Raw genomic sequence first — 12,220 nt, 5'->3', positions numbered from 1 at the left:
TTTACATACTTACTTCTTTATTTATAGTATATTTTAATAAACTCATTATACACGTCTACACATATTTGTTATTTTGGGTATAAGGCCAGAAATGAAATGATTAAAAATATTATATGTATGTACTTGTACACTTTCTAATCTTTTAAAAAAATGAAACATTTTTTTTATAATAATCGCAGAAAAAAAAGTTTATATAAATATGGAAGACTCCAAAAAAGAATAAAGAAAAAAGAAAGTATACGGATAGACATGGTGCAAAATCGACGCTTTGTGTGCTCGCGACAGCTGACGCGCTCCGCTGCTTGGCGTGCTCGAGCTCAAACGTATTCCTTGCTTAAACTTGTAATACAGAGGGATAGGACACGGCATCGAATAAAGCAATCAAGACGCTTCAAATCGAACATGTGACCCATGAATTTTCTCTCGAAGCTTGATACCGTATGGAAAGCCACAGCTGACTTAAGTGTGCAATTACTATTATTGTATGAGCAAATACTATGTTATTATGTGCATTAAATATTTTATTATGTGCAAATCTTAAGTTATTATGTGCATACTGTATTATTCTATGTACAGTTACTATTATTATATGCGCTAACACTGTTATTATGTGCATTAAATATTTTATTATGTGCAAATCTTAAGTTATTATGTGCATACTGTATTATTCTATGTACAGTTACTATTATTATATGCGCTAACACTATGTTATTATGTGCATTAAATATTTTATTATGTGCATACTGTATTATTATATGTACAGTTACTATTATTATATGCGCTAACACTATGTTATTATGTGCATTAAATATTTTATTATGTGCAAATCTTAAGTTATTATGTGCATACTGTATTATTATATGTACAGTTACTATTATTATATGCGCTAACACTATGTTATTATGTGCAAATCTTAAGTTATTATGTGCATACTGTATTATTATATGTACAGTTACTATTATTATATGCGGTAACACTACGTCGTTATGTGCATACAGTAGTTTATTAAGGGCTTTCGTTAAGATCCCCCGCTAGAGGGCACACTTTCTCGCCGATTCAATCACGCACGCGCAGACTCGAGTTGCTGTTGTGTTATCCTTTTGTGAGCACGTCCCGTCGTCGTCTGTCATGGAGTCCCACGTCTGTTCTGTCAGATTTAGGTCTGTCAGCTTTCACAGCACGTTTCTTGACAAAGGGAGTCACTTTCTCTCATGTGCTCGACATGACTGAGGAAAATTTAATAAGTTTTCCTTTCCTTTTCTGACCCAAGAAAACATATTTCAGGATTTTTGTTGCAATATCTCAATGACACAGTCAATATCTGAAGGGGACTATTTGGTTTCTGTAAATTAAGACAATTTAAAAAACAAGACAGGAGTCACTAAACTAGTGTTAAAATCTAGTGTTTTTCTTTCAAAATAAATCTCTTATAAAGATGTACAAATAAATCTTTCTCAAGTTGAGAATGAAAATTGAGGAACAACAAATATAACGAAATACAAAAAATAATATCTTCCCTGAGAACTTACAGGAATTGACTGATTCAAAGAAAAGCAAGTTTAGTACTGATCAGAGTTGATTTTGGAACTGTTCTATAATTTAAAGTTGTAATTTAACGTAGACAGACGTCTTTCATACTAACTGCTAATTCTTCTACTTGCACAGAACAAGTTATTTAGAGGTACAGTTGTGAACCATTGTGACGTGGTATAAGTATGAACAACGCATTCAAACTTAATGATTAATTAAAAAAAAAATTGCACTGCTACTCCATTTGAAAAAAAAATTGATGCAGGACTGACAGTAGAAAAAAAAATTGCTGTCACTCTGACTGGGAAAAAAATTTGCTCCCATACCTACTTCCTCCATACCCCCCCCCCCCCAGAAATCAAACGGTTCTCCCCTTAGTTACGGTAGATCTCGATCTAGACGTCACGAGGCGATCTAGTTGCCGCACGAGTTGGACCCCCTGTCAGCTCCCAGGCCCGGCCCGCCCCAAAGCTTCCCGGCACCGACTTCTTAAATCAAGTCGGTCATACCCAATCTTCTGACACCAAAACTTATTAAATTTTCCTCAGTCATGTCGAGCACATGAGAGAAAGTGACTCCCTCTGTCAAGAAACGTGCTGTGAAAGCTGACAGACCTAAATCTGACAGAACAGACGTGGGACTCCATGACAGACTAGACGACGACGGGACGTGCTCACAAAAGGATAACACAACAGCAACTCGAGTCTGCGCGTGCGTGTTTGAATCGGCGAGAAAGTGTGCCCTCTAGCGGGGGATCTTAACGAAAGCCCTTAATAAACTACTGTATGCACATAACGACGTAGTGTTACCGCATATAATAATAGTAACTGTACATATAATAATACAGTATGCACATAATAACTTAAGATTTGCACATAATAACATAGTGTTAGCGCATATAATAATAGTAACTGTACATATAATAATACAGTATGCACATAATAACTTAAGATTTGCACATAATAAAATATTTAATGCACATAATAACATAGTGTTAGCGCATATAATAATAGTAACTGTACATATAATAATACAGTATGCACATAATAACTTAAGATTTGCACATAATAAACTATTTAATGCACATAATAACATAGTGTTAGCACATATAATAATAGTAACTGTACATATAATAATACAGTATGCACATAATAACTTAAGATTTGCACATAATAACATAGTGTTAGCGCATATAATAATAGTAACTGTACATATAATAATACAGTATGCACATAATAACTTAAGATTTGCACATAATAAACTATTTAATGCACATAATAACATAGTGTTTGCACATACAATAACACTAACTGTACATAAACTATTCAATGCACATAATAACATAGTGTTTGCACATACAATAATAATAACTGTACATAATAAACTATTAAATGCACATACTAACATAGTGTTTGCACATACAATAATAGTAACTGTACATAATAAACTATTAAATGCACATACTAACATAGTGTTTGCACATACAATAATAGTAACTGTACATAATAAACTATTTAATGCACATAATAACATAGTGTTTGCACATATAGTAATAGTAACTGTACATAGAATAATACAGTATGCACATAATAATTTAAGGTAAGCACATAATAAACTATTGAATGCACATAATAACATAGTATTTGCACATACAATAATAGTAATTACACACTTAAGTCAGTTGTGGCTTTCCATAATACCGCCTGCTGCGCTCTTGTGGTGAGATATATATATATTTCACATGCTGCAGTACATTGTGGAGTTTGTGGGACATTACAACAGATTGCCGAAACGGCACATTATATGAACTTAAGCTCCGAAACGTTGCGTCTTTTGCGAGGGAAATAAACAAAACGCATTTGGCGGATAATATCTTGGTTTAAACAATTTTTGGTGCGAAGAGTTGCGGTAGGCTCGAACACATAGTCGATTCTGGTCTATATTATTTTCATAAAATTACGTAAAGATAATCATTAAACATTAGTCGTCATATCTGTGTCTCTTCGAAATATACCTTTGAATGAAAGAGAAAATGTAACAACATCATTTGACTGAGTAAACAAATACTCGTAAGTTTGCCCGAAACAGAAAGCGTCCGTGAACGAGGGCGATGTGGTTTCAAGCTTACGTGTGAGGCATGTAGACTTTGGGATGCAAAAATGGTTTTTATTTTAAAAAAGATAGTTTTTGAAATGTTAGCGTTTTGAATCTTGGATGGTACTGCCAAGAGAAGAAAAGTTCTTTCTGGTTAGTCATTTTCATTGCAAAAATTAAAAAAACTGACCTATCTATCTTACAATTGAAACCTGCATAAATGGATGCAAATAGAAGCAAATACTTGTACTCTCATATAACTAGGTGAATCCTGCAGATCTTAGACATGCAGTTAATGTTTACATTCTCTTCACATGGGGCTTGTATGGCTCTTACCTCTGCAGTCTGGGTTCGAACCCGCCAGGTGACGGCTATGTTTGATTAAATTTACCATGCTGTAAGTAAGGAGAGTGTCATTCAGTTTGAAATGTCTGACCCAAATCACTCCAAACTGCATATTATTCTTCATCAAGAAATAAAGGATTTAGGAATGCAAAAGCCCCAACAGTTGTTGAGTATCAAGCAGTGATAATTGTATATGTCAATAATTTCTATATACTAAGTATATAAGAATTTGTCATTGATTACTTAATACTCCACTTTTAATGTTAATCTTTTAATTTTTTGTCCTTTCAGGTAAAAGGTCAATGAATGAAAATCAATCAAGAAATTTCAGTAACCTGTAAGCTGATGAAGATTTGAGACAACCAAGATAAGTTCAACTAATTGTTATATTTGGATTTCTCAACCATTAAAGCTTTGCTGTTGTCAGATTGCACATACACAAAATTGATTTAAGCTCACTAGATGTTAGAATTATCTGATGATGTTTATCAACTGGAGTTATGCCTGTTCAGGTCAGATACTAGTAACTTTCAAGTTTAAATATGGAAGCTGACAGCTCTTAAGTTGTACAGTATTTTTCAAATTCTCTTACAATAATTTGCTATAAAAGCACACAGTGGAACACAGGTTATATGGTCATTCATAGACATGCTACACCAAGAGCTTTATAGATGCCCTTAAATATTTTTACCAGTGAAAGAAATACTGTAGATTGTATGCTCTGCTGAAAATTTCTTTATCAATGTTTTGCATGAACATTTATTATAGATATCTACACAAGTCAAATTACATAGAATTTTGATTGGCATAATGAATGGAATTTCATCTCATCACAGCATAAATTTGAAAGTATCTGTGCAAGATTACAGTCTTATACTGTTTTTCTCTATAGCACTGTTTTGATGCAAATTTTGAATCAACAACAAACATATGTATTTAGACAAGGCTGATTGTAAAATGCAAGGGAGTACAATGGAAAGCTTGTGTACAAAGTAAGCTATGAAAAGATTCCAAAAACTACTGAAATGATGTGATGTGTGAACATGACCCATCCCATCAGATATAGGCTAACAAAGAGCAGTATGGCTAATCAAGTAACATAATCCTCTTTTAATACTTGTTCATCAACTCAACACACAACTATTAAACACAAACAGCATTCACCACATCCAACAATTTAGAAAAAATAAATAGATGAGTTTTAAAAACAAAGTATAAGTCAGTGTTTCAAATGAACAGCATGCATTTCTTTGAACGCAGGAAAACATAACATAGTGAAAGACTGGTCACTCTTATAAGCAAAAATACAAAAAGCATAGCGTAAATGGCACTGAAGCATGACTGGGTTGCATTGACTGTCAAAATAAAGGCTTTGGTTTCAAAGTGCAGAATTTGTGGAAGATGACTTAAGTTATACAAAGAATAATAAACCTGCAAGCAGCATTGACAACTTTACAGCATAACATACCACAGGGGGCTTGGACTCAACTAGTGATCTAATCATTCAAACAAACAAACAAACAAACAAACAAACAAACAAACAAACAAACAAACAAACAACATATGACGTTGAAAATTATAGGATGAAGTAACAATGTAAATAAAGGTATCTATCTAAAGAAATTGACAATCATATTGCCATCACACTATATATATATAAGAGCTGAGGAGTAGTACTGGTTCCTACCTGTAGACCTGTAAACTTATAGGTGGGGACCAGGACTACTCCTCTGTTCTTATAAAGTTATATGTAGTGTGATGGCAATATGACTGTCAATTTCTGTGGATAAAAACATTTAGTTACATTATTTCATCCCATATGTTTTACCTTCATATGTTGTTTGGTTGTTTATTTGTTTGTTTGTTTGTTTGTTTGTTTGTTTGTTTGTTTCAACGATATGATTAGAACACTCATTGAGCCCAAGCCCCATGTGAAGAGAATGTAAACATTAACTGCATGTCTAAGATCTGCAGGATTCACCTAGTTATATGAGAGTACAAGTATTTGCTTCTATTTGCATCCATTTATGCAGGTTTCAATTGTAAGATAGATAGGTCAGTTTTTTTAATTTTTGCAATGAAAATGACTAACCAGAAAGAACTTTTCTTCTCTTGGCAGTACCATCCAAGATTCAAAACGCTAACATTTCAAAAACTATCTTTTTTAAAATAAAAACCATTTTTGCATCCCAAAGTCTACATGCCTCACACGTAAGCTTGAAACCACATCGCCCTCGTTCACGGACGCTTTCTGTTTCGGGCAAACTTACGAGTATTTGTTTACTCAGTCAAATGATGTTGTTACATTTTCTCTTTCATTCAAAGGTATATTTCGAAGAGACACAGATATGACGACTAATGTTTAATGATTATCTTTACGTAATTTTATGAAAATAATATAGACCAGAATCGACTATGTGTTCGAGCCTACCGCAACTCTTCGCACCAAAAATTGTTTAAACCAAGATATTATCCGCCAAATGCGTTTTGTTTATTTCCCTCGCAAAAGACGCAACGTTTCGGAGCTTAAGTTCATATAATGTGCCGTTTCGGCAATCTGTTGTAATGTCCCACAAACTCCACAATGTACTGCAGCATGTGAAATATATATATATCTCACCACAAGAGCGCAGCAGGCGGTATCAAGCTTCGAGAGAAAATTCATGGGTCACATGTTCGATTTGAAGCGTCTTGATTGCTTTATTCGATGCCGTGTCCTATCCCTCTGTATTACAAGTTTAAACAAGGAATACGTTTGAGCTCGAGCACGCCAAGCAGCGGAGCGCGTCAGCTGTCGCGAGCACACAAAGCGTCGATTTTGCACCATGTCTATCCGTATACTTTCTTTTTTCTTTATTCTTTTTTGGAGTCTTCCATATTTATATAAACTTTTTTTTCTGCGATTATTATAAAAAAAATGTTTCATTTTTTTAAAAGATTAGAAAGTGTACAAGTACATACATATAATATTTTTAATCATTTCATTTCTGGCCTTATACCCAAAATAACAAATATGTGTAGACGTGTATAATGAGTTTATTAAAATATACTATAAATAAAGAAGTAAGTATGTAAATGTGCCTCATAGCTAACTTGGGCCTTTATTACCTGTATGACATCATTATCATTTTCGAGTTTCACCAGAATTGTTGCCTCATGCCCCTGCTCTACCCTACTGTGAGCTGTGCTGACAGTGTTGTGCCGGGCAATGTGTGCCGGGTGACTGACCATATGACTGACGCCCTCAACGATGACCAAGGACTGAAAAAAAAAAAAAAAATACGACCCATTTACGAGGTCAGAACGAACAAGCAGCTAATACAATAGAAGTACGTCTTTAGACGTCCCTCATGGTCTTGACTTAGCGACGACCTACGAGTTGGGGCTCATAGCCGTATCTTCTACATCTGGACGAAGATATTATCAGGATTGTACCTACCTAACCATACTAACAGCAATTACTTTCAGGTAAGACTACTTTCGTTGTTCAAACTGAAGTGATGTCCGCGTCTGAGCCAGCGTGAATTTTTCCACTGTAGTAGTTGAACTACTCCCATAGACGTGACAATGACAGGCGAAAGTTTGTTTGACTTGTGGTGAGTTTTGAAGATGGGTTGGCTAGTTAATATGTTTAGTTTCAAGTGTACTGTTTGAATTTGTGCTTGAGTATAAAACTCCTACTGGTTGTTGCAAAGTGTTTCACAGAAAAAATCTGTTATTTTGGTAGCGTGGTTGCGAGACCACCGAATACTACCGGAATTTCGCGCTAAAAATTACAATTAGTGTTATAGCCCAATGAATTTTTACTAAATTTTGATAAACTCCCCACTTGTTTCGAACCAAAAGTCCCCGCCCAAACTAGTAGGTTTTGAAAAGAAATTCACGGACTTCATTTAGTAGTTGCCCATCTTTTCAATTTCCCGCCCATGTGGTGTGAACAAAAGGCCATGGCGATCTTTGCTACCTTTTGATAGTGCTCCGAGCTGCTACCTACTCCAACTCGCCCAATTCACCCTTTCACCTGTTTAATTAAATTTGAAATTTTATTTATGGTATTTTCTGCAGTTACAGCAAAATTCATTGTAATTTTGATGTGCTCAAGCAAATTCAGAAGCTTTCCTTTGTTCAGTACAAAACAATCTTTGAATAAATTAGCACAGAGTGAATAAATTAAATACTCAGTTTCCAGTTGATGCAGCTTTCAATAGCATTTTTGCTCATTCGCTTGCCCAAAATTCATTATTATCCCCAAGTTTACCTATTACAATTATTTGCCTGTGTTTACTTACATTTTGAAACCAAATACTGGTAAATTACTCAATAAAAATATTTTCCCTTCTCAAAAAATAATTAGTAAATTTATTCAATTCTAGAACATAGTATACCAGGTGGTCACATTTTACTTTGACTCATTATTTTGTATTTTGGGGGAATTTGGCATCCTACTGCTGCCACATCGGATAGGGAGAGTGTGAAGGAAGGTTAGGGTAGGTACAATAATATCAGGCCATGTCAATCAAGTCACTGCTGACAACCATGTACTGAATTAATTGTCAGGTGTGATGTGAGGAGAGAAGTCGAAGTGGGTCTCACAGGAGTAGAACAGGAATTGTTGGGTAAGATATATTGTAATGCTGTTGCTGAGATGTTGATCTCATTCCCGACAATATATTGGGAGTGTGTCCATCTAGTGTTTGGGTGTTAAAGTTCTTGCTGTTGTGTAAACTCAGTCAGTGAGATCCAAACACTGGTATTGATTAATGCACTGCAGATTTAACACATTCTATACAGTGCTAGTAGTTGGGCCAATACCAGTCAACATGGTGGCAGCGGTGGGATTAAGTCCTTTAAACCATTGATTCTGGGACTAGTGTCGGCATGTAAACCATGTTTTTGAAATATTTTAACAGACAGTCATATTGCCATCACACTACATATAACTTTATAAGAACAGAGGAGTAGTCCTGGTCCCCACCTATAAGTTTACAGGTCTACAGGTAGGAACCAGTACTACTCCTCAGCTCTTATATATATATAGTGTGATGGCAATATGATTGTCAATTTCTTTAGATAGATACCTTTATTTACATTGTTACTTCATCCTATAATTTTCAACGTCATATGTTGTTTGTTTGTTTGTTTGTTTGTTTGTTTGTTTGTTTGTTTGTTTGTTTGAATGATTAGATCACTAGTTGAGTCCAAGCCCCCTGTGGTATGTTATGCTGTAAAGTTGTCAATGCTGCTTGCAGGTTTATTATTCTTTGTATAACTTAAGTCATCTTCCACAAATTCTGCACTTTGAAACCAAAGCCTTTATTTTGACAGTCAATGCAACCCAGTCATGCTTCAGTGCCATTTACGCTATGCTTTTTGTATTTTTGCTTATAAGAGTGACCAGTCTTTCACTATGTTATGTTTTCCTGCGTTCAAAGAAATGCATGCTGTTCATTTGAAACACTGACTTATACTTTGTTTTTAAAACTCATCTATTTATTTTTTCTAAATTGTTGGATGTGGTGAATGCTGTTTGTGTTTAATAGTTGTGTGTTGAGTTGATGAACAAGTATTAAAAGAGGATTATGTTACTTGATTAGCCATACTGCTCTTTGTTAGCCTATATCTGATGGGATGGGTCATGTTCACACATCACATCATTTCAGTAGTTTTTGGAATCTTTTCATAGCTTACTTTGTACACAAGCTTTCCATTGTACTCCCTTGCATTTTACAATCAGCCTTGTCTAAATACATATGTTTGTTGTTGATTCAAAATTTGCATCAAAACAGTGCTATAGAGAAAAACAGTATAAGACTGTAATCTTGCACAGATACTTTCAAATTTATGCTGTGATGAGATGAAATTCCATTCATTATGCCAATCAAAATTCTATGTAATTTGACTTGTGTAGATATCTATAATAAATGTTCATGCAAAACATTGATAAAGAAATTTTCAGCAGAGCATACAATCTACAGTATTTCTTTCACTGGTAAAAATATTTAAGGGCATCTATAAAGCTCTTGGTGTAGCATGTCTATGAATGACCAGCTTATTTCAATGCCTCCTTTTTTGCTTTTTCTGTTTGTCTCTTATCTTAAGATTTCACATAAATTCAACAGTGCCCTAACTCATTGCCCTATTGGCAATCTTAGGTACACTCGTTCTAAATTGTCCTTGATCTGAAAGGTTAGTTTCTGTGTGACAGGGCTATCTTCTGTGTTTTCTATATTAATGTCTACATGGCAGGGCCATCGTTGAATTCTGTAATCTTTTATTTGTTACCCTGCAAAGTAATCCAGTAATGAAATCATTACATGATATCAAGCTTATGTCTGCATCATATACAGCAGTTATAGAGTGCTAGGGACTGTGTAAGAAAAGATAAAGGAGAGAAGTACTGAATACAACTAAGTAAGTAATGTTGCAAGGAGTGCTATCTACAGTAGTAAAGTATGGTTGAAATTCCTGCTTAAATCTAAATTTCAAACTTAGAGAATGCCTGAATAACGTAGTTTTGCCGAAAAGTAGATTAAACAGTACACAAACCCCCCCCCCCGGTTAGGTCGCCCTCTATAGTTGAGTATGTACGCAGTAATGATGGCGAATTACGGACTATTTTCATGGATACAACCTAGCATCCGAGTTCCTACGCATGCTACACATTTTCTAGCAGTTACGGGGATGCCAGTGCTTTACCTACTTTATAAATATAAGAGTCACTTGGTGTCTATGTTTAAAGACAGGTCTTTTCTCGTTTATTTGTTTCAGTGTTAGCGTAACCTTGAATTGTCCGCCATTTTCGGCATTACATATATGTATGATTGTGCACTTCATACAGAGATATGTTTAATATCTCACTACAAAGACCATCAAGATTGCGATCGGTTCAGACTGTAAAATGAATCATTTGGACGAAATCGTCTGAGGCAGTATCTGAGCTGTGTGCGCGACCTCTGAGACAGTGGCCTCTGAGCTCTGTCTGGTAAAATGAGGCTCTGCATGCTCTGATGAGGCCTCTGAGCTCTGTCTGAGAAGTCAACTCTACCTGGTCACGTGTGAGATCTGGTGGGAATGTACAGCACGGAACTTCGTTTGGAGTAGGAGAACTATCGTAGAAATGCTAAAACCGTTATCAATTTAATTATTTTTATTTATTTTCATCGTAAAATAAGCAACATCTTTTCGAAAAGAAAAAAATATTGTACCCAAAATGACCAAACATCAAGCCTAGAGTCCTCAAGCCAAGGTCATTCGCACTTTCGAACTTATTACGGGTAACGAAAAGTGATACAATGTTCGAACGCGTGTAACTTTTAACTTAAAATGTAGCAAACATCGACATAAAGGCCCTTTCTGCCTGCGACGGCCCAATTATATTGATGAAAACGTTTGAAAGAGAGAAAGAAATACAGAAAATACAGAAAATAATGTATGATATTATATTAAATAAGGTAAGGTAGAGATAGTAATATCAACCTACTGTACCATATGTTTATTTGTTTGCCTCAACTGAATTCAACAGTTGAATCACAACAATCCTTTCATATTCTAGTGACAGAGGGTAATTTGAGATTTCGGCCTCGATCTTTTGAAGTCAGTTACTAATCATTTGGATGGCAGATAGATATCTAAAGAATAACAGAGGATAGAATCATTCCATGGAATTTATCCTCATTTTAAAATAATGATTTGATTAGTGAGTAGAAACTTATACTCCTTGTCTAAAGAGAGAAATATATATGCACCGACAGACAGCGAGACACACATATACATAGGAACGAATATTGGAGTGAAGTAAACGAGATTGCTAAGGAAGAGAGGTTAGAAAGGGATAAAGATGGAGAACCAAACACTTTCACATTTACATGCATAAATGATGGAATAAAAAGGAGAGAAATGACAGGGATGGAGTAGGGAGAGTCAAAGACATGCACAGTCACATCCATCAACAATCACACTTGCTTTGTATGACAAACATTTCAAATATTCAATGATACTGTCAAATTCTTTGGGTTACCAATTTTTAGTTTTAAATTTTATTAGAAAGGAAATACAGAAAATAAAGAAATAATGCACGATATTGTATAGGTAAGAAACAGATAGAGATAGTAATATGAAAATTACTGTACCATATGTTTGTTTGTTTGTTTGGTTCAACTGAATTCAATAGTTGAATCACAATAATCCTTTCATATTCTGGTGGCAAAGGGTAATTTATGATGAATATTTCGGCCTCGACGTTTGAAGTCAG

The sequence above is a fragment of the Glandiceps talaboti genome, chromosome 11 (assembly GCF_964340395.1).
Source record: "Glandiceps talaboti chromosome 11, keGlaTala1.1, whole genome shotgun sequence".
Lineage (NCBI taxonomy): Eukaryota > Metazoa > Hemichordata > Enteropneusta > Spengelidae > Glandiceps > Glandiceps talaboti.
Note: the sequence above shows the minus strand (reverse complement) of the source record.